This window comes from Petaurus breviceps, unplaced genomic scaffold (genome assembly GCF_028583685.1).
Source record: "Petaurus breviceps papuanus isolate PSGF00001 unplaced genomic scaffold, PetGlider_PUasm1.0 207, whole genome shotgun sequence".
NCBI lineage: Eukaryota > Metazoa > Chordata > Mammalia > Diprotodontia > Petauridae > Petaurus > Petaurus breviceps.
In genome coordinates this window covers 23,843,258-23,867,183 of record NW_027185850.1, presented here as the reverse complement: position 1 = coordinate 23,867,183, position 23,926 = coordinate 23,843,258, and the positions used below count along the sequence as shown (strand labels likewise).

General features: G+C 45.5%; 1 protein-coding gene across 5 annotated transcripts in view; it reads right to left on the bottom strand.

The window, feature by feature from the left end:
- Positions 1–13,656, bottom strand: part of LOC138164978 (terminal uridylyltransferase 4-like) — a 63,377-nt gene extending 49,721 nt beyond the window's left edge. For 3 of the 5 annotated variants that reach the window (XM_069092991.1, XM_069092996.1, XM_069092994.1), the window contains exons 1-2: positions 13,113–13,656; positions 1,428–1,518 (exon numbers count right to left, since the gene is read on the bottom strand). The gene's annotated coding sequence lies outside the window, so the exon portion shown is untranslated. Of the gene's footprint in view, positions 1–1,427; positions 1,519–11,730; positions 11,828–13,112 lie in introns of those variants that run through there. The other 2 variants (XM_069092993.1, XM_069092995.1) reach the window with 1 other exon arrangement.
- Between the last annotated feature and the right edge of the window lie 10,270 nt (positions 13,657–23,926).

Below are 23,926 nucleotides of genomic sequence, written 5' to 3'. Positions count from 1 at the left end.
TCCTAGTTCCTGATGGACGCACTACACACTGCCTGCCCACACTTACCATGTGCTTCTCCATTTGCCTCTGAATCATATTCTTTTTTAATTCTTTAGAGAATCTATTGCTCCATGACCTGCAGCCATACACCGCCAGGAGAGTACTGGCAAAAAGATGAGGCTTTGTTTCTGGGAGAATTTTTAAGGTCATTAAAAAAGTCCTATAATTTCCCCAGGGAATTCAGCACCTTCTCCCTTCCTCCTCCTGTGAAATTCTGGCCCCTATTCATTGTCTACTTGCAATGTCTCTACAAGACACACACACAGGGATGAGGAGTTCTATAGGTGGTCCAATCGTGCATCAATCTGGAAAACGAACATTCTTCTTCCCCATCTTTTGAGTCTGGTCAGTATCTTTGCCACTTTGCAAGTTTAGGGGCTTGATGGAAACAGCCCAGACAAGAGCGCCTGGCGGACCTCACCGTCTATAGAGAAGCCTTTCCCACCTGGTACCGTACACAACACCAGGACAATAGGTGTGGGCCACTAGTGGACTTGTCTGCTGTTTTACGTTCCATCTAACATTAATGATTAGAGGGAGAAACTCCGAGAGCAGGGACTGCTTCATAGCACCCACAACAGAGTCTACTACCTGGAGCTGATTAACTTCAAGGAATCTTAAGTAGTTTTAGTAGATGGACAGGAGACCCCTTATTGCAAGAGCATCTGGAGCAGCATCTTACTCTGATGGAATCAAATGTGCTTTAAAAAACTCAACAAACAAAAAGTATACTAGTATATTCTCTCTATCTTTCAGTAGGCTGTGTAATGGTCAAATGCAGTTTGCTGTAGACTATCCCTTAACAAGAGTCTGCTCATCCCTATTAACCCTCACTGAAGGGGTCACAGATGCACCTGCAGATTATTCTCACAAAAAGTCCACACAGAGGGGAAAGCAAGTATCTATTTATATAGACTTGTCTCCCCAGAAAGAATTAAGCTTCTTGAGAGCAGGGATTATTTCATTCTTTGTCTTCGTAGCACCAGCAGCCTGCACAGTGCCTAGCACATGTAATAGGTGGTTAATAAATGTTTGGCTGGTTGATTGATAGACTGCCTTTTTCGAATATAAGATCCGAAAATTTTTCATACCTTTGCTTCCTTTCCCTCCTTCAGATACCTTTCAAATTAATCCCTCAATATTGATGCAATCACATTCATCTAATCTAACAAAATTTAAAACTGCTTTCAAATTTTTTTATGGAATCTCACTTATTAATAGTATTATAGTTATTATAATTGTCTGGGCTGCACCCAGGAGGAATCTAAATACCTTTTATGCCTCTTAAGGAGACATTAAATTCCCCTGACAAGGTTAGTTCTTTGATATTAAAGTTAGTAAGATGTCTTTGTTTTGGTGTTGTTAAAATAGTTGTGAGATACCTTACCCTGGGTAGTCTGGCTCCAAGGACACCAAACTGAGAATGACTGCTACCTGGGCTTCCCTTGGACTTGGCCTTTAAAAAGGGCAGACCGGAGCTGAGGAAAAGAAAGACACAGAGATGGGTTGGTGTACTGACACATGGGGTTCCAGATGCCATACCCTCTAAGGAAAGCCTGCCCATCCATAAGACCCCCCAAGGGAGACAGGCCCCAGAGACAGTGGCACGAGGAGGACTGAGGAGTTTCCTGGCCCCTCCAAGAGCTTGAGCCGGCAACAGCAAATAGGCAGTGGTCAAACACTGTGGGAATTCCTTGGCCATGCTTCTCAGATGCAGAGGAGTTCCTGGACAAAGGAGGAGACAAGGACGAGGAAGAGCAAGAAGCAGTCACTGTGGAGGAGTCAAACCAAATGCTGCTTTTCACTGGTACTGTGAGCTCTGTGAACGGTGCAGGTTTAGGGAAACAATCCTGAGTGATCCTCCTTTAGTTCAGGGGGGATATGGGGCTCACATCTAGATCACCACCAAAAAAATATAGAGTACTCTGGTGCCATGCAAGCATTGAGGCTCACAAAACACTATAAGGAAGGCTTCATTTCACCCAAGAGGAAAATAGGAAGGATGACTTCGGCCTCTTTATTAACAGTCAAGATAACTGTTCTGTTTCCCTCTCTGGTGAGTCAACTTTACTGGGGACATAGACAATCCACTTCAAGTACTTTTTCCTTGAGGGAGTCTAGGGGCTGGGAGAGTGGAGAGAGAGCAGCAAAGGTCAAATAAAAGGGCAGTCTAAGTAAAGAAGACCTTTGAGGGGCGGCCAGGTAGCACAGCAAGTAAGAGCACCGGCCCCCGTGTCGGGATGACCTGGGGATCGAATCCGGGCTCAGACACTTAGCACCCACCCAGAAACACCTGGCCGTGTAACCTGGAGCAAGTTACTTAACCCCAATTACTTAGGGGTGGCCAGGTGGCTCATCGAGTAAGAGCACTGGCTCCAGGGTCGGGATAACCTGGGGATCGAATCTGGGCTCAGATACTTAGCACCACACCCAGAAATAACTGGCCGTGTAATCTTGAGCAAGTTACTTAACCCTAATTGCTTTAAAAAAAAAAAAAAAAGACCTTTGGGCTTCTGGTGAAGGTGGAAGACTTAGCAGAGAGGGAAGGGGAGGTTCCTCCACTGTCAGTGGACCTAGGCAGGAATCCTTTTATTTGCTATAGGGTGAGGGAAACCTTACCAACTGGAATTCTTGAGTAGAACTAAGGACTCTGCTATTTAGAGACCTCAAATTCCAACACTTCCACAGGAAAAAAAATCGATGGGAATAAGAATCACCAAATCATGATATTTGAGAGCTGCAAGAGGCCTCCAAAGACTATCAAGTCTTACACAGAAAGGAATCACCACTCTAGCATGCCTTACAAATGGCTGTCCAGCTACTGCTTGAGGATCTCCAAGGATAAGGAGCCCAGCTTTCAGGGCTGCCTGTTCCACTGTGGCCCAGCTCTTCCAGAGACAAAGCCTAAAGTGGCCTTTCTGTGACTTCCCCTTATTGCCCCTGGTTCTGCCCTCAGGGGCAAAAGGCGCAAGTCTGATCTGCCAACTACAAATACTGCTCTTCAAAGACTTGAGAAAAGTGATCATAGCTCAATATATCAAGTTCTTTCAACAGATCCTCAAATGTCACTGACTCAAGACCCTTCAAGCATCCTGGCCACCCTTCTCTGGACACCCTCTAGCTTATCAACGCCATTTTGAAGTATGGTGCCCAAACTGAACATTATACCAGAGAGAAGGAGTAAGGAGGGCAGAGCACTTATTCTGCTGGCTAGGAAGTGAGAGCGGATCAGAAGAATAATGGCCTGGTTTCTACTTTTGAGTTAAGAAAAGGATAATGGATAATTAAGGAGGATATGAAAAGACTAAGGAGAGTCAAAAAGGATTGAGGAAGATTCAAGAAAGAGAAGGCAGTTGGCAACACAAGGCAAAGTAAGGCAAGAAAACATAAGTGAAACAAATAGAAGGCTAAATACACTAACAGAGTGGATGAGGTGAGGGAGGTAAAGCAAACTGGATGTAATTTTTTTTTAAACTAGGTATTTGGTGGATAAATATCCACAAGTAATTTTAAGAAGATGAAAATCTCAACCTCTATAGAAAGTTGGGGACGGTGTAATTCTATTAGTCAAGTGATTGCTTTCTATGTTCCAAATTTAGTCTGATCTCCCTCCTGAAGGAGATGAAGGGTTCTTAAAGGTGTAAACAGAAACAAGACTTCAACGGGGAAAAAAAAAACATTTTGATTAAGATGAAGGAGGTGGGATAACCCTTGTCAGGAGAGGATAACAGAGAATGGAAAAATATGACAACAGATAAAGAAAGGGGCAGCTGTGCAATTAGAACTTTAAAAGAGTCCAGAGACTTTTCCCGAAGAAAGAGCTGGATGTTTTGAGAAAGAAATTGCTGGTCTTCCTAAGAATGACACAGGAAAGCCAGAGAAACTATGGGGTAAAACTCCTGTAAGAGACTGAGGAGGGAGCATAGGAGCAGTGAAGGTTTCTTTGTGTGAAGAAATTCAGGAACCAGAATGGAGAAACATTTGGGAAGAATGTCAAAGGAGAGACAGAAGTGACAGGAGATTCTGTCACAGAGTTTACTAGAGACCACTTGGACAGAAAGAGGAAGCCGATGAAGAGTTTAGAAATTGAGGCTACAAGAATCCTGGGACTCTGCTTCCTAAAGCAGATTCAAAGAAAGATTTGGAGATCTTAATTACACTGATCAAAAATGTATCTTCCAGTTCTCAGCTGTTACAACAATGTGATCAATTTGTATGATAAACGAATGCATCATTAAATAACTGCTTAATTCTTTTTTTAATGATCAAGAAAACAGAGAATTCAAGGCAATTGAATGAATCAATCAATAAAGAGAGTAGAAGCTTTAACACTGCAGAATAAAACAAGGATCTGGAATGCGCCTTCAGTTCCTTTTCAAAGGAAAAGCATAGAAACTGTCCGTTTCCACCTCCTCTGGCTGAGTTCTCCATGATATGCCACAGGGTGGTTGAGACTAGAAGTCTGGAATCCTGAATACTCTAGCTTAAGCACCAGGCCAGAGGGGTGGTGGTGAGAATTTACACTCTGGGAAGCTCCTAACTAGTTCCTTATGGTAACAGTATTATTGTTAATATTGCTGAAATCAAATGGACCTCTGCCATAACAAGCTTAAAATTCCTTTATTTCACTTGTGAAATCACACCAAAAAAGTATTTTCTTGACCCTTGGAATCATAGAATTTTAGAGTTGGAAAAGATCTTTGAGATAAGCTAGACAAACTCCCTTATTTTTCCAGGTAAAGAAATTGCATCCTAGAGAAGCTGTGATAAGAGTATATTCCTAAGTACTCCATAAAATATGGCAAGAGTCCCAAATGTTTTTGAGGAGAGGAATTACTGAATTACTTTCTTTTAATGGAAGTGGAGGTCAGGATGTGGTGCCCCTAGCCAGATCCCCACCCACTACTGGAGATGCCCATCATAGCAGGAAACACCAGAAGCAGAGTAGCACTTGCTGCATAGGGCTGGGCTTTGACTGCCCAGTTGGAGACCACTGAGAGTTGGAGACTATGTATGGCCTTTCTTGAATTTGCTATAAAACTATTCCAAACTTCACAACAATGGTAACAATGACTTGTGATAACCAATGGTAAGATAGTATCCTAACTCTGCTAGTGGGACTCAAACTCAGGTCCTGAACTCCCAATGCAGTAGTAGCTGACAGTATGACTGGGAACCATCAGTCACCATCTTTCTGAGCCCTGGTTTCCTCATCTGAGGTGGAAGTTTGGATTAGATGACCTATAACATTCCTTATAGCTGTAAACCTATGGTCCTGTGAGCCCAGCAGCTGGTAATACAAGGTGATCAATAAAAACCTGTTGGTCATAAGAAAATCTAGGGAACTGATAGATGTTTTAAGACCTATCCCTTCCTATATTCCTTTTTCAAGTTAGAGATGTAGGCAGAAATAGATACCATTAGAATACAAGTTTGATAGGCTCATCTTAGAAAATGTTAAAAGAGAGACAACCCATCGTTCTCCATTGGGTGACTTCATGATTCCAGGGTTGATTTGCTGGGAATCTAAGCACTGGAGAGCCTGCTTGGTCCCGGCAAGTTGAGAAGGCCTAGTTGAAGTGGGTGTTGTGTGTAAATGATATTTTAAGGGGCCTCAAAGTTCTGCTTTGTAAAGCAGAGCCAGCCAACAAGACTAGGATCTTAATCATATGGGGTAGTGGCTCATCAAGTAAGTAAACTGCCCTGTGAGCCAAACAAGGAAGTCACACTAACCTATATAGGGCGGCCCCACTAGTTTTGTTAATTCAACCAGACTGCGAAAAGTCTGACCTCTAAGACCCACAAAACATTAGACTGACATAATAAAGCATCCATTTTGGCTAAGCCCTTTAAATTCATAAGAACAAACAAATCACCAAGGCAGAATAACTCAGTGGCACTTGGTAAATGTCTGTGGAGATGAACTGAATAAATCAGGGAGTCCCGGGAGTCTTTGCTAATGTCCTGTTGCTGCTTTAACTCAACAAGTTATAAAAAAATTATAAGAAACTCCTTGTGGTCCATAAGGAGGGACAGTGCATTCATATATAACGCTACCCTGCTGGCTAAGCAAAATGGTTCAAATAACCAGAGGCCTGAACATCTTCACATAATGAAATGTTTTCATGCATTATTGATAAACAGAGATCATGAAAATGTTTAATAAATCTTAAAACCGGATATAAGACTACTGGTTATTTGTTATACTGAAATAACAGTAACAGTCTAAACTTAATCTACCCTGATATTTAATGGACAAAAATATGCAAAATTCTGAAAACATGTTCAAAGTGAATCATATTTTATGGCCTGCTATTTATGCTATGACTACAGTGATCAGTAAAATCCTTTTTTAGGTCAATGGAAGATTATTTCCCAATAATTCACAAATTCAGTAATCAACGAATACTTGTTGAATAAACAAGAAAAGTTTACTAAAATTAAATAGGAAACAAAGAATTTTTGGTATTTCTAATGGAAAACTAATTAGAACCCAGATGTCTAATAGATTTATCACCATTTTAAAATTATTATAATTATGAAAGCTGAAAAAAAATGAGCCAGTTCCTCCTCTGGGTAAGTCCAAGTTTCTGTGATCAGAGACATGTAGAACTGTCTCTCCCCACCTTCCCCTTCCCAGTGAACAAGTAGAACTAATGAAATGTTTATTTGGAAGCTGATGTTTCATTTGTGGATTATCCAGGTCTTTTCCAACCTTCTCCAGCTCCCTAACCTTTAACTCACTTAGCACTTTCACCCAAGGTGGTCAGGAGAAATACAAATCTTGCTTCTTTTCAGTAGCTGTGGTTTGGTTAAGGGAACAGACTGAAATTACTGGCTTTTAAAATGAGGTCTGGGAATCACCCATGGATTTCAATTATCCACCCCACACTTTCCCTGTTCCCAGAAAACACAGATAATCAAGGCTGACTGTCACAGAGGAGCCCTCAGAAGCAGCATGCATTGGCTTTCCTGTTTCTTCCCTCTTTCAAGCAGTCTCCAGGGCATCAGTGGTGAGTGTCTGATGTGTGGGTTCACTTGTTTGTTTGTGGTAGTTTGCGATATGGTTGGGATGCTGCTTTGATAATGTGGAACTGAGATATTGGTACTCAAAAGTTAAGAGATCCTGAAATACCATTTCATTCATTAATTTCAGACCAATTAGATAAGAACATAGGCCTGGTAACAGCCAGACCGGACAATATTTCATGGAAATGGGCTTATTCTCCTATCATCTACATGTGAACCAGACATGCCAGAAAGACCAGCCCTTCCCCTACTAGAAAACAGAGTGTTGAAGACCATACATATGGAGAGTCCAATGAAAAGGGATCATTAGTCTCTAGCATGATAAAAGCTTACAAGTATCAGTCCCTCAATCTACCATAACTATAAACTGCTAAAAATAAAGTAACTGAAATCATCCCTAATTTTGATTTTTACAAATTGATAATTGAGACAATGTGATCAATTTCAGGATCTGCCTCATTAACTGTTGCTATTTGTTCTTTTTTTTTTTTTTTGCTTTTTGCAGGGCAATTGGGGTTAAGTGACTTGCCCAAGGTCACATGGCTAGTTTTTGTGTTAAGTGTTTGGGGCCACATTTGAACTCAGGTCCTCCTGACTCCAGGGCTGGAGCTCTATTTACTGAGCTACCTAGCCACCCCCTAACTGTTACTATTTAACAGAAAAGGATTTGGGGAAATTGATACAAAATTTAAATCACCACATATTCATATACCATCTCCTCCAAGGTCTCCCATATCACTCAAATCCTGACCTTCTACCTCAGCCTTCACACAGCATTACCTTACCTTTTTTGGAATTCTCCAATGCATTTATCAAGTAAAATATTTTATGCTGTATTTGTCTTAGGAGTTTCCAAAGGGGATAGACCTACCTTTCCAGGGCATAAGTAAGCACTTCATATCACCCCCTTCCCCCAACACACACACACACACACACACACACACAAAGAATGTCAAATCAGACAGGGTTCTCAACCAAAGAATATGTCAGAAGGCATCTTAGAGCTCATCTTGTCCAATCCCTCATTTTACAGTAAAAGAAATTTAGTTCCCAAAAGTTAAAAAGAACTTTCCAGGATAACACAGATCATCTAGGGGGAGAACAAATATTAAAGCCCAGGGGTGATTGGAATTACAAATGAGCACTGCTTTTTTCCACTATTCCAGGATTCCTCTCAAACCACTGATTTTGAGAATGAAAATCCTAATATCAGAAACCAAGATGCAGAAAATGGCTTGTTTGTTTGTTTTTCTTGTCATGAAGAGCTAAGTGACTATAAAATAGAGATTTAAACTTTAAAACTTAAAGTTCGTAACTGCGGTGTCCCGATACAAGCCCTAAGAATAAAAGGCAGCTTCTGGTACTTGAGATCACATCTCAATAAAACAACTGTTATCTTGGGATGGATGAACTTCCTGACTGTTCTTCAGGACAGATGGTCACTTTTAATTTAGAAAGGGGTGACATTTAATGTCAGAATGCACCATGTCCCTTCTTTATCTTTAGCTCAACCTAACCGCCCCCCACTCCAAAAAAAAACCCTTGCCTTGGAGTTTGATCAAGACTCAAATGCCTCTGTAACTGTAGGCAGAGCAGCACCTAGATTTCCAGGTGAGAAGAGAAGTTTATAAAACCTTCAGCTCATCTAACACCTTTCCAGGCTTATTATTTGGAGGCAGCACTTTGATGTTTGTAAGTACCAAGAGTGTCCCAGCACCAGAATCGAACAGTGTATCCTCATTATCTCCTCAAACTTTAGCAAACACATTTGTAACTGGACAAGAAAAAATCCTTTACCATGTAAGTCCAATGGACAGCAACCGTACCAAAAACTGCCAAGGTACTTTAGGTGGAAAACAGTAAATAGAGGCTAGCAGAAATCCCTCTCTGCCTGCTTCTAAGGGAAATAGTGGTCGTCCTAAAGTGTTTTCCTCATGGCTTAGGACAGGTAAAAGAGTCTTTAAAAAGCTGAACAAAATCCTTCTCTTATTCACATTAAAAATGTTAAGTTTGGGATAGGATTTATGGCTGGAAAGACCTTACTTAGATCTTTTACCTAGAGTAATTTTGTCAAAAATTCGATTTACATTATCCAATGGTAATTTCTGATTTTATTTTTTTTGGGGGGGAGGGGTGTGTGTGATGATGGTTAAACCCTAAAACCTGAAAAAGTTAATGGGCTCCTAGATGCAAAGTGAATTTGTCACTGGACCAAGAGCCCTGGCATTGCGCCAAGGTTCAATCACACTGTGATCTTAAGCAAGTCAATTCAATGTGCCTTAGTCATTTACAAAACAGGAATAAGTACATTGCAAGGATAAATAAGATGGCAAATCAGACACACAGTAGGTTCTCAATAAATCGCTTCTTGCCAACTATGGGAAAGCAGTGGACTTCTTGGGGGAAACTGATACATAAAACCATATTTGTACATTTTAAAAAATACTTATTTTGTGCTTAGAGAAATATGGCGATTCAAACCATTCTTCCGAGTGTGGTGTTGAGAAAGAAAATATCCTGAGATTTTTATTTTTGAATATATATACTTGTTCCTTTTTTTAAATGGCCAAGTTTATAAAACATACAGTCATGCTGGCCTCTATATATTTTTCAAATGGTATGATTCTCTAAGATTCTGATGTGAAAACAGAGAGATTATATCTTTTATCAGTGAGATAAAAACAATTCTGTTTCCTTGGGAGGCTTCAGAATGAAAAATCCACATATCCCACTGTGAGATGTCCTATCCTTTTCCTCCAACCTCTGTCTAGAATTACTTTTTGAGGGATGGGCATGGGGGAGGGAAGAGAGAGGAGAAGAAAACTATTTGGAGTGACGGCCTCAATGTCTTCAGCAACAAAACATCTCTAAGGTAAGTACATACAAATTATTCTGGAAGGAATCAAATTTTAAGTTACTCTAGCAATGGTTTGATTGCTTCCTTTGAATCAGGATAAAGAAAAGTCACAAGCAGTTACAAATCAAAAAATTTGTTTCTTAAAAGCTAGAAACCTGGTACAAATTTATTTGGACACCTTTCTCCACACAATGATCCTGATCTGACATAATGTAAATACACTGAAGGATTGATGGAATTCTCTCAAACCAGAATGTGCTTTAAGATTCAAAAGAAATTGTCCAACCACTTGCTGCCCAACTGAAATGGCTGAAAGAAGGCTAAAAAAAAAAAAGGTGTTTCTGAAACTCAGCTTTGTTTTTATCATATATTTTATAAATACAAATATCTTCTGTTACACCTTTTGTAAATTGCTACATTTTTGGAAACAAAAGATTCAATAAAGCTTTAGCTTTCCTAATAACACAAAGAAAGATTCATGTATCTACTGTCAGGGATTTGCTTTTAGATAGACAAAGCATTTTTAAAACACTGTGCCATTTTTAACTGTGTTAAAAATTCATTTTAAATAATTACAATTTCAAGTATGATTTGGAATTGTCAAAAATGTCCATTGGCATCGAGTCTTCTCTTCAAAAGAGATCAATTAATTAGCCTGTTTGGATGGTGTCATTTCAAAGCAGATCTATTTGCTAGGTTTATTCACATTTTGAATTAGTAACAGCAAAGCTTTCTTTAAAAAACACATTTTTACACTTGGATATTTGCTAGCTTTCAGTATGTCAATCACTTTCATTTTCCTTTCTGGGCTATCTCCCGAGAAGTTTCATTTTTACATCCTTCCACCTGAACTTCAATGAATAACTGAATTGCAAATATAGCAGGGAGACTTAACGAAAAGACTTCTGCTTTTTATAAAACACATCTTTTTCGGGAAAAGCTCCTAAATTTCTCCTATTCATACTCGAATGCGGCGAGAAGCCGTTTCCAGACACAAAAACCACCTGGAAAATGCCCTTTCCAACCTGGAAAGGCTGGAGAGAGCGCAGATCATGCCACATTACATACAACGACAGAATCACATCACCAAGTGTCAGAGCGAACCCATCTTTCAGGATTTCCAAAGCCGTGCCTAAGCACGGGGCTTACGCTCCGCGGAAACGAATCCTGGGGAGAAAGACCGAGACAAGGGAGGGGACGCGGGGGCGCCTGCTGCCCGCAAAGTTTGACCAGCAGCCCTGACCCCGTCTACACCGGACCGACGGCCGGAGAGGAGGGGCGAGCACAGGCAACTTTCTCTCCTCTCCTCCTCCGGCTTGTCTCCGGCGCGGCCACCCCCGCCACATCTCGGGGACATGGCATCGGCGGCGATTCCGCCTCCTCCCTCCGGAGGAGACCCCCGCCCCGCCGGTCGGAAGCAGGGTCCCCCCCCGGGCTCTCTCGCCCTGGTCTGGTGAGGCACGTTCCGAGGCGCACAAGGGAAGTGCCCACGAGCCGCCGGGACGGAGCGGCTGCCCGGGGAGCGGGGAACCGGCCCCCGGACCGAGGCGGTCCGTCCGGCAGCGCCCGATCACCGATCGATAGATGATCGGCGCGGGCTCCGCGGGGGGCGCACACTCGGGCTGCGCCCCCCGCCCCCCTCGGGGGCGCGCTCTCGGGGGGCTCCGGAGGAGGCTCCGCGGGGCAGCAGCTGGGGGCACTGCACGCGCGCCCCGCGGGAGGCCGGCGGCGCCCCGGGCCGGGAGGCGCGCCCCGGCGCCCCCCCCCCCGCGCCCGCCCCCCGGCTGCCCCCCTGCCTGCCTACCTGTGGCGGGGCTCGCGCGGCGGCTCCTCATGCCGGGCTCGCGCTGCGCTGCTGCTGCCCCTCCGCCGCCGCCGTCCCCGCCGCCGCCGCCCCGGTCCCCGCGCCCGCTCCGCCCGCTGGCCCCGCTGCGCCCGCTGGTCCCCGCCGCCGCCGCCGCCGCCGCCGCCGCCGCTGCCGCTGGAGGCCCGGACGCGACGAGCTCAGGACGCCGCTGCCGCCATGGCCGTCGTCGCGCCGCGAACTGCATTGTGGGGGGGAGGGCCGGCGGAGGAGGTGAGCGGGGAGGGGGCGGGGCCGGCGGGGGCGGGGCCGGCGGGGGGGCGGGGGCCCGCCCGGGGGGCCCCCGGGCAGGGCCCCGAGCCCCTGCCCCCCCCCCGGGGGGGGGGGGGGGGGGGGGGGGGGGGGGGGGGCGGGGGGCCCGGGGGGGGGGGGGGGGGGCCCCCCCCCCCCCCGCCCCCCCCCCGCCGGGGGCGCCGGCGGGCGCCCCCCGCCCCCGGGGGGGCCGCCCCCCCCCCCCCCGCCCGGCCAGGACCAGGGAAGGGGCGCGAGCCTCCCCATCCCCGGGACTGGGGAACCGAGAGCGAGCCCCCACCTCCACCCCTCCCCCGTCCTTGGGCGCGAGGACCCCTGTCCGCCCCCAGGAGAGAGAGCAGGCGGAAGGAGCGGCCCCCCCCGCCCCCCGTAGAGAGTAGGCGCAGAGACCCCAGCAGGGCAGAGACGAGGAAACAGGTGCCAGGACCACCCCTCACACCCCACACCCCTCCCCGGGAATGGGGAGTGGGCTCACGGATGCACCCCTAGGAATGGGGAGTGGGCTCACGCGAAAGGACATCCTTCGTCTCCCCCGCCATCTCGGCAATTTGCCGGGTGGAGGGGAGTGTAGCCCATCTGCCCAGAGACCCGCGGGGGGCGCCCCGCTGGCAGCGCTGGGACCCCCCCCCCCCCCCCCCCAACCAACCCCGGAGGAAGGGAGGAGGGGGCTCGATGCCAGGACACCTGTTAGGCCTCTCCGCTCTCGGGGTAGGGGGGCTGGAGGGTGCTTGAAGGGCAGGGCGGGTGGGGGAGAGGGGGGTCGGGTGGACCCCGCGCAGGGGAGGGGGACGGAAGGATGAGGATACCGACTAGCCCGCAGTGGCCAAAAGCGCCAGCCTCAAGAAAGGGACAGGACAGGTGCGCGGGGGAGGGGGGTGGGTAAGAGTATCGAGGGGAGCCGGCAGCGTCTGGGGGCCGGAGCGCCCACCCCAGCGTGGGGTTGAGTACGGGTTGGGGGGGGGCGTCCCAATGCGCCTGCTTCTCCCTCGCCCCGCACCCGCAGCCTGCCTGTCTCTAGGTCTAGAGACAGTCAGAGACTTGTGCAGTCACCCGCCTCCCCATCCACCTACCGAACGAGCCGAGTCGGGACTGGAAAGCTCAGGCTCCGGCTCCGGCTCTGGACACGGAATTCAGCCCCCTCCTACGACCAATGCTGCTGCACCAGCCTGTCTTATACCCCGGGCCCAAGCGCTTGGGGGCCACGCACGAAAGCCGGGGAGTCAGGAGAGGGAGAGACTCCGAAGCAAAGAGAGATTATCTTAGAATTGACATCTACGAGGTACCTCACACAGAGATGAGGAAACCGAGGTACAGAGTAGGTGTGTCGGGATTCCAACTCGAATTCTGTCACTCCAAGTTCATTGGGCTCCTACCACTCGGCCACTATGGAGCTAAATGGCATATGAGAGCGTCACCTGCAAGCCATAGCCTTGGAGGAGACTTGAAAAGCCGGGAACTTGAGGTCCAAACCTAGCTCTTAGCCACTGGCCACCCTGGCCAAGAAGACTTTGAGTCATACAATTAATCCTTGATTTCTGCACAGCTGGATGTAAACATCCCCATAGGAGAGGCTAGGGGTTGGTTTACCAATCTCCCTCTTGTAGTTGGTCCAGGGAAGATGGGAAATAAACCTCATCCCAGCTACCCAAATCCCTTTTTCACTATTCGCCAACACAGGTTCTTTGGTCTTTTCATTTTCTCTTTGCATCATACCCCCAGACTATAATGTAACCTCCTAAAAGGTAGGAAGAAGGGTCTGACGTTTCTTTATTTCCAAAAGGTCTTTCTTAAGCTTTTTTCCCACAGTGCCCTGAGCTTAGATGCTTCATAAATGTGTGTTAATAATGATGACACACTCTTAGAGTAGTCTGGCTGGTTTTTCAATGTCCTAGAAGGAAATGACCAGATCTACCTCTGCCAAAGAAGAGAGGTACCTGGTCTTAGTGGCGATGAGCCAAGATGACCCGGTTCAAGTCCTATCTCGGACACATATGACGCTATGTGTGTGTGTGTAGGGGGATGATCTCTCTAACTCTTCCAGCACCAGAAGGTGCTTTGTCTTGGAGGTCCTCATGTCAATGAAGTCACAGGTCCACTCCTCCTGTACTATCCTTCCTGCCAAATGCCCTCTCTTCCACCTTTCTAAATCTATGCCTAAGCATAGATTTCAGCATCAAGTCCTGTCCTGTCCCGTTTTGTCTGAGAAGCTTTGGTCACTCCATCCATCATATCTGTGTGTGCATATATACATATACATACATATATATACGTACATATGTATATTTGGTAATAAGATCTACCTTATCAATGATCAAGCCCAATTCCTTTAAATGACCCAGAAGGAAATAGAACCACCAAGAAAGGAAAAATAGAATATCTGTTTCTTGTTGGCATGGGCAATTTCCAGCCTCAGCACCATTCTTTGGGCTTAGTAGGTGCTTGCTAGATTAAATGGAAATGAATTGACATGTCTGGTGAGTGGGAATTAGTGGCAGAGCCAGACTAATCTTCCCATTTCAGAAAACATTTGGAACCCCTTCAGAACATCTTCAGGGTTTAGAGTCCTGTACCACACAATTTAGCACTTAATTATATTTTGCCTTGCATTGTTCCATGTTGTTTCATGTGTGTTCATGCCTTGTTTTTTTGGTCAAAGCTTAGGTTCCCACACCCTTTAAGCTGACCCCCTGAGGACTGAATTGGACAACAAAGGCCTCAAAGATGGAAGGGGGCACACCCCAGGGACCTAGTGAACCCCTTGTCTGGCTCCAAGATGTCCCCCTTCCTCCTGAATCTCCTTTTGCCTTGAGGCTGGGAGGCTCAAGATGTTACCCTATTGTCTAGTTTTCTTTAAGGTTGAGCAGATTAGATTGGATAGGACCAGCTGGCCAGGATTTAACCACCCTGTAAAACAGTATCTCCATTTAGTTGGATTCACACAGCATTTATTAATGCCTACTATGTGTCAGGCATTGAACGAAGGAGCATAAATAGGTTTGGAGCTAGAAGGGACCTCAGAGACCATCTAGTTCAAGAATGAGGAAAATGATGCCTAGAGAGAGGAAATTATATGGCCCAGGTCACACATCTATAAATACCAGAACCTAGATTCAAACCCAAATCCTTTGACTCCAAAGCCAAGTGTTGTTTCCATAGTGTGATGGTGTACAGTGCTATCTAGACACATTAGTATAGTGCAAGGTCATCTAAAGAGGGAGAAGACACTCACAACTGGGGAGGGGGATCCAGGGAAGAAAAGGTGATAGCTCAGGTGAGTCCTAGAGGCAGGAAGTGGTAGATTCTAGGAGGCAGAAGTGGAGGGGAAGGCAGTACAGGCATGCAGGACTACTTGTACAAACGCACAGAGGTGGGAGATATGATACCAGTTGGGGGGGGAGGCGACTAGTAATCTAGTTTGGCAGGAATGAAGTACCTTATATTACAGAGGGCTGTTTTTGTTCCATTGGTACCTATCTTCACCTTGGTAAGGGGAGCTGTGAAGACATGTTAGATGGATATATGTGGCAAACCTGATCAGACATGGGCAACAAGTTCCAAAGGAGAAGTGGACATAGAGCCATGACAATAAGGTCATGGGGTCACTTGAATATCTTTGTATTTATCTATCTATGTACTTGGTCCCCAGCTACCTCTCTCCTCCCCGCTCCCCCAAAGCAGTAATATTCTCCTATTAGTCTGCTAATATTTATTAAGCCAGTGCCAGGCACTGTGTTAATAACTGGGGTTACAAAGAAAGGCAAAAGAAAGTTCCTACCTAGAGGATCTCAGAATCTAATTAGGAAGACCACAAGAAATCACATGTGTACAAGCAAGCTATGTACAAGAGAAACAGGAAATAATCAACAAAGGAAAGGCATGAGAATTAAGAGGCACTGTGAAAGGCTTCCTTTAGAAAATGGTGGGATTTTAGCTGGAACTTGAAGGAAACCAGGAGGTGGAGGTAAGGAGGGAGAGAATTCCAGGCACAGCAAATAGCTGAGAGATGGAGGGTCTTGTTCCAGGGACTGCTACCAGTAGTAGGCCGGTGTTCTCCAGGAAGCATGTAAGGTGTAATAAGACCAGAAAGTTGGATGGAGGGTAGGTTTTTGAATGCCAAACAGAGGATTTTGTGTTTGATTCTGGAGGAATTAGGGAGCTCCGGAAGTTTATTGAGTAAAGGGGAGTTTGTTGAGTAAAGTAAGCCCATGTTTAAGGTCAATGCTTGTTGAATCAATTCAACTCTACACTGTCTTTTTCTCTTGAGTCCCTTTTCTCCACAGAAGGGCCCTGCCAAGCCTCAGGCTTGGATCCACCTCCTTCACTCTGTGCTAGAGAAAATCATGCAATTGCTCTGATTGGATCTACAACAGATTTATTCTACCTCCTCTCAAATGGGCCCTCACTGCTGCTGGGCAATCTTCCTATACCTTCCTTGCCAACTCACTATCCTCACTCTCCACAATGGCTCTTCCAAACTTTTTCCTTCCTTCTCAAACTTCCCATGGCTCCTTCCCTCCCAGCCCTCTCAGCTAAGAACCTTGCCTCATAATTTTGCAGAAAAAATGAGTTTCCTCTTCTCCCCTCCCCCCCATCTCATATTACTCAGATGCCTTCTGCCACCATCTCCTCCTTCAACCCTGTGTTATACAAAGAGGAGCCTTTACTTCTTACTGAGACAAAACCTTCTACCTGCAGAAGTGATCTCATTCTAGCTCATCTCCTCCAACATATTGGCCTCCCTCCTCCCCGCCCCCCCCACCATCAATCATTAATCTTAACTCTCTTCCTGTCTATGGGCTCCTTCCCTACTGCCTACAAACATCCTCAAAGAATTTGATTCTTCCAATCCTACTCTCATCCTATATCTCTTCTGCTCTTTGTGGCCAAACTCAAAAACCTGAAAAGCTCATCTACAAAAGGTGCCTCCAGTTTCTCTCTCACACTCATTTCTTAACCCTTTACAATCTCACTTCTAATCTCTTCATTTCACTGCAACTCCTCCCTCCAAAGTTATCAGCGATAAATCCAAAGGCCTCTTCTTACTCTTCATTCTTCTTACCCTCTCTGCTGTCTTCCACACTAGGACAGGTCAGAGCCTTGTGGAACACCTAGGTTAGAGGGTATGACCTGAATGGAAATCCATAAAAGGAGACCAAGAAGAATCGGTCACATAGATTTGAGGAGAAACGGGAGAGAGTGGTGTCCCAAAGACTTAGAAAGAAGAGAGTCTCAAGAAGAAGGTGAGCAATGCTGTCAAAGGCTGCAGAGAGGTCTAAAAGGGTGAGGACTGAGAAAAGGTCTTGGATTTGCCAATGAAGAGACCATTTACTAATGGTCTACTATTAAATTGTACCTCAGGGCAATAGTCTCTACTTTTTTATTTGGAACTGAAGGGCTTAGCACTGTCTTATGCCCATCGTCAGTTGAATCAATCAATAAGCATTAATTAATTACCTACTAAGTGCAAAGTACTGGCACTGAGTGGCTAGGGCCGAGAATGACCCAAGCCCTACTCTCGGGGAGCTTGCGTTCTAATAGAAGACAATGCATGCATATATGCTCATACATATATAAGCATGTTCTTTCACAGTGTTATCCAAATCCTAGAATTTATTAAGTACTTAATAAATGCTTATAGAATTGATAGCAGCTGTATGGTTTGCCCCACACAGACACGACTTTACCTCAGATCCCAATATCTCAGCTGCACTGGTTTACTGACTTGTCTCAGTCACCCAAGCTGGCTTTGTTTCTCTTGCTTCTCTGATCCTGACTTTGCCCACAGACTACAAGTGTGTCTATTCCTCAGGTCACGAGTTGGTGAAACAGCCCCTCCTTCCTCCAACTTGACTAGGTCTTCTTCAGAGAAGATCCCCCTGGCTTTGCTTGGTTTTACTGACCAAGCCTTGTGATTGCTGTCTCAACTGGGTTCAGCCCAGGATTCCAAATTCAGATCCCAATTCTGGTCATATATGCATCATTACATGGTGACTACATTTAGGACAAGAGGCTGGGTCTAGGTTAACAAGGTGCTTCTGAGAGATAGCTGGAGAAAAAGAACACACTTCAAAAAGAATGACCAATAGCGCATGATGATCTGGGTTGGAGAGTAGAGAGAGGGAAACAGTTACAGTGGAGAGAGCTCAGGATTGATAGTCCCCAGAAGACCTTAGTTCAAATCCTCATTTTACCATGACCTGTGTGACCTTCTGTGGGCCTTGGTCCATAGGAGCATACATTTAGAGTAGTAAGAGACCTCAGAGGTTGTTGGATATAACCCCTTCATTTTATAGATGGGGAAACAGGACAACAGAGGGGAAATGGCTTCACACACACACACACACACACACACACACACACACACACACACACACACACACTGAGGTATTTCAGATGCTAACTTTAGTCCTGTAGCCAATATAGCGGATCCTCATCCTTAAAATGAAGGGGTTGGATTGAGTTAGTTCTAATGTCCCTTCCAACTCCATGATTCTGTAGAAGGGGAAAGGCTTTCAGTGTCAGGCTGAGGAGTCTGTATTTATCCTAAAATCAATAAGGCGACATTGGGGGTTTTAAGGGAGGGAGTGACACAGTCCTTCCCTGTGGCTTAGGAAGGAATCTTGTTTTGGCAGCTGTGAGAAGCCTGGATTGGAAGGGGGAGAGGAAAGATCAAGAAGGAGGCTATTGGAATAGCCCAGGAGAGTGGTGGGGAGGGCCTGGGCCAGGGAGTAGCTACACAAGTACAGAGAAGAGGAGAGAGGTGAAAGATTTAGAACCAGGAGGCTTTTGGAGCCAATTCAAACAGGCTCACAAGAACTGATTGTTAAACATTCAGTGTGAGTATTTACACCTTGAAAATCTGCAAATGCTACAAATCAAGGCTTGATTTATCGTTTTGTGGATTGTCTGGACTTAATAAAGTGATGGAGAAAATGTTAATGATGCAGATTAGACCTAAAAGTGTATGGTGCTTAATTTATTTTTCCAGACAGCCAGTAGTTAAACAGTTACCAACACACTGGGGGCCATTGCCAATGGTTTTGACCTATGTCTTGCCACTGGACCCCATGTCTCTGGAGGACAGAGTGAGGCTGATGACTGCACAGCTCTGCCTCACTTAAATCCAACTCACTTGCAAGCCAAGACATTGCTATTGGGACGTCATTGATCCTCTTCAAGAGTGGAGGACAAAGTCGGTTCGCTTTTCTGTGAGATATCACAGCCAGCAGGACTTGGCAGCTGATGGGACATGGGAGTCAGGGAGAGGCAAGGCCCCAAAAGAACCGAGGTTCAAATCCTGGGTGACAAGAAGGACGATAGGAGTGTTTGGACAGGAGCGGGTTTAGGAAAGAAGATAACAAGTTCTGCTTTAGACCTGTTAGATTTGAGACGCCTGAAGAACGTGCAGCTTAAGACATTGAATAGACAGGTGATGCTGGACTAGACCCCAGCAGAGAGACGAGGGCTAGATGGAGAGATATGGGAGTCTTTGGCATAGAGATGATGGTGAATCCACAGCAGCTGGCAACTTCACCAAGGCAGAGTGTTGAGAGGGGAGGGTTGATTGAATATCTACAGAGGGAGACTGGCTGATCAGACGAGCCACCACCACCACCACCACCGCCACCACCACCACCACCGCCACCACCACCACCACCATTATCTTAATAATCATGTAGTTAGTGCCTACTGTATTCTACACCCTGCACTAAGCAGTAGAGATGCAAAGAAAAGCAAAAATTGGCCCTGCCCTCAAGGAGCTCCTAGTCTAATAGGGAGGACAACATGAAAGTAACTCAGTCCACCAGCTATGTACAAGCCACCCACAGCATGAGAGGCCATCTCAGAGAGAAGACACCAAATACAAGCTGGACAAGCCAGCCTCTGAGGACCCTCCCTGCTCTGTGACCTTGGGATCTGAGAACTCCTGGAGGAGATGCTCCCATGCTTGAGCTTGCTCTTGAATTATAAGCGGCCTATGAATGAACGGAGGGGAGTGCATTGAGCAGAGGGAGGAATCATGTTCGTGGAAGAGGAGGAGACATGTCATCAAGGAAGATTGATTGAGCGGAACACTGTTCATACCCAAGTGTATGACATTCCTGACAGGTAGTCATTCAACATGTTCTTGAAAGCTTCTCATAAGAGGGAAACCTGCCACTTCCTGACATCTCACTTTGGGGCAGCTCTAATTATTAGAGAGTTTGTCCTCACCTCACACTGAAATCTGCCTCTCAATCAATCAGCATTTATTAGGCACCTACTATGTGCCACACCCTGCTTCTGGTTTGGTCTTTGGGGGCCAAGTAGAATAGACTTAATTTCTCTTACACATGACAATACTTCAAATGCTTGAAGAAGGCTGGCACACCCCTAGCTCCCTAAGCCTTCTCCAGGTCCAGCATTCCCAGTTCCTTCAAATGATGCCTACTGAGGCCCTGTCATCATCTTGCTTATTCTTCTCAGGACACTCTCTGACTCAGGGGTTCTTAACCTGAGGGTCCATGAACTTGTCTTTTTAAAAAAAACATTTCAATCGCTATATTTCAATATCATTGGTTTCCTTTTTAATTCTTGACATTTTGTTTTATGCATTTAAAAACATGATTCCGAGAAGGTTTCATAGGCTTCCCCAGACAGACTGTGAAGAAAGTCCATGACACACCAAAAGAAGAATCTTGCACTAGCTTATCAATGTCCTTCCTAAAATACAGTATCCAGAACTCATTAGAATTCCCTCCATCTTTCATCCAGGGAAAGTACAGCCAGACCAGAGCCTCCTTGCACCCTGGACATCACACTTCTCCTAGTGCAAGCCAAGATCACATAAGCTTTCTGGGCTGCCAAGTCATAGTGTTGACTTAGTGAGTTTATTACAGTCCACTAAGACCTGAAGATCTTTTATAGGCAAGTGCTGCCTAGTCTCCCCCTGTACTTGGGAAGTTGCTTTTCGGAACCCAGGTGTAAGATCACACTTATCAGTATTAAATTTCACATTATTAGAGTAAGACAAATTTTGGATATATTCTGTATAGACATACCTCTATTGTGTATGTTGTCTCCTCCATTATGTTGGATATATTCTGTATAGACATACCTCTATTGTGTATGTCGTCTCCTCCATTACATAGTATGTAAGTAAGCTTCTTGAGGGCAGGACTCTTTCTCCCCAGGGCTTAGCATTTAACCCTGTGCCTGTGCACGAAGTAAACACTTACTAAATGTTTTTGATTGAGTGATTGATTGTGAAATCTGCTACAGTCATCCAACTTATTAGCTAACTCTCTCAGCTGTGTGTCCTCTGTAAATTTGATAAACATTTCATCTTAGCCTTTTTCATCTCTACCTCTATCCAAATAATTGTGGTATATTGAAAAGAGCCCTGGTTCTGGGATCAGAAGACCTGGGTTTGAATCCTTCCTCTGTCATTTACTAGCTTGTGTGACCCTGAGCAAATTGTCACCCTTTCCTGGGTCTCAGTGCATCCGCCATAAAATGAGGCCATTGGATTGGATGGCCTCCCATTGGATGGTCCTTGTTCTAGATCTCAGATACTATGTTAATCAGCATAGAGCCAAAACCAGGTCCCTGGTGCACTCAATAGAAGCCTGTGAAATCTGGAGCTGGACCTTAAAGAAAGGGTCTGTTTTAGCTAGGAGGAGAGGGGAGTGTATGGTGGGGAGAGTTCTGAGTAAAGACTTAGAGATGGGAAAGCTAAAATATAAATGCTTATTTATAAAGCCCCTTCTCTGTGCAGGGCAGTGGGATGGATATGGAGGGAGATACAGTGATGGAAAAAGAAAACATGACTTAAATTGGAGGAGAGGATAGGCCAGCCTGCCTAGAGCAAAAGGTTCCTACCTGGAGTTAATGTGCATTGGGACCAAGAGATAGAAGATGTTGAATGCCAGACTGAGGAGTCTGACCTTGAGTGCAAGGTAATAGGGAGCCATCGCAAGTTGCTTTTCATGAGACAACATATCAGCAAGGCTAATGTGATGGTGTGTGGGATAAGAAAAGAGAAGTTTGTGGAACACTCTACATAAATTATCTCATCCGAGCTTCACAACAACCCTGTGAGTTGGGGGTTATTATTATCTCCATTTTGCATACAAGGAAACTAAGACTGAGTCAAGTGACTTGCCCAGGGTCACACAGCTCCTAAGTATCTGGGATAGAATTTGAACTCAGGTCTGCTTGACACCAAGCTATCCGTTTTGTCTCCTAGTAGAGGGAAACTTGAGGCTATTGTAACATGAGGTCTTCGTAGAAGTTAATGGACTTGAATTAAGAGGGATATTTGGTAGCAAGGTGGTAGAGTGGATAGTGTCAGGAAAACCTGAGTTCAAGTCTAGTCTCAGACACTTACTCTGGACAAGTCACTTCCCCTCTGCCTCAGTGTTCCCATCTGTAAAACAGGGACAATAATCGCACTGTCTCCCAAGGTTGCTGTGAGACTAAAATGAGGGAATATTTGTAAAGTGCTTAGTGTGGAGTCTGGCACATGCCAAGTTCCATATGAATGCTAGCTCTTCTTACTACAGGCTGTCGACCACAGGGGACTTGGGGATAATCTAGCCCAATTCCATTATTTTACAGAGGAGGAAGCTGAGGCCTGGAGGGGGGGCCATTTGTTCCAGGTCACATAGTCAGTAAGGAAGCCACAGAGCCGAGATTCAGAACCAGTGTTCCCACAGAAATGGGAAGGGAGAGATTAATACAAAAGATAGTTCTAAGGCTAGTGCATCAGGGCTTAGAAGGGTATGGTGGCTGAGTGGGGTCATCAAAGAGGATTCTCAAGATCTGAATCTGAGTGATGGGGAGAAGGACAACATCATCGGTTGGAACAAGGCTGTAGGTGCTGCTTTGGGGTCTGGGAGAGAGGATGATTCTTTGGTTTGACAGATATTGGCTTTGAGGTAGCATCAAATTCTAGTGCATTAGGGATCTATGATTTCTTTGGGTACCTGATGGGTTGTCCTGGAGAAAGAGGAATTATTAGTCTTGCTCTATTTGGCTTCAGAGAGAAGAACAAAGAGGATGAGGACAAAGTGGCGAAGAAGTAAGTGAATTTAGGTTGGATGTTAGTCAGGAACTTCCCAATGGTGAGAGTGGGATGGCTACCCCCAGAAGTGGTGGGCTCTTCCTCCTGCCACATCTCTAAGTAGAGAATGGATAACCATTCAGTGGGTCTGTTATAGACAGGATTCTTATCAGACATTGGGTTAGTCTAGAAATTGTAGACTTGGGTCTAGAATCCTTGAGTGTGGCTTTTTGACTGAGTCCAAGTTTTATAGAACAAATTCTTTTATGAAGGGGATTTGTTCTGTGAAGTTTGGATTCAAAGAACTGAACTTGAGGACCTAGAGGGCCACAGGTTCCGCCACCCCGGCTCTAGATGGCCAATGAGGTCCATTCCAACACTTATACTCTGTGACTGTGCATTGGTGTGTGGGATAAGAAAAGAGAAGTTTGTGGAACGCTCTACATAAATTATCTCATCCAAGCTTTACAACAACCCTGTGAGTTGGGGGTTATTATTATCTCCATTTTGCATACAAGGAATGTTGCATGCAAACTCTTCAGTCCCCAATTCCAAAGCATTGTTTGCCTCTAAAAGTCTCTGAGAAGATAAGGCCCCCTGCCACCCATGGTCATTAGTGGGCAGTCCCTCCTCTCTCCCACGGGGGCCCAAATTTCCATATTATCTGTCTCCACTTTTCAGTTTGTGATTTTACTTGCTTCTTTTCCATCCGGTGCATTTGGTTCCTGGATGACTTTTCTCATCCCATGAACCCTGCTCAGGGTCCAGGGATACCCTGAAATGTCTTCATGGTCTAGAGCTCAGCCTGCCCTCCACCTGACTTTGCTTCTAGGTTCCAGT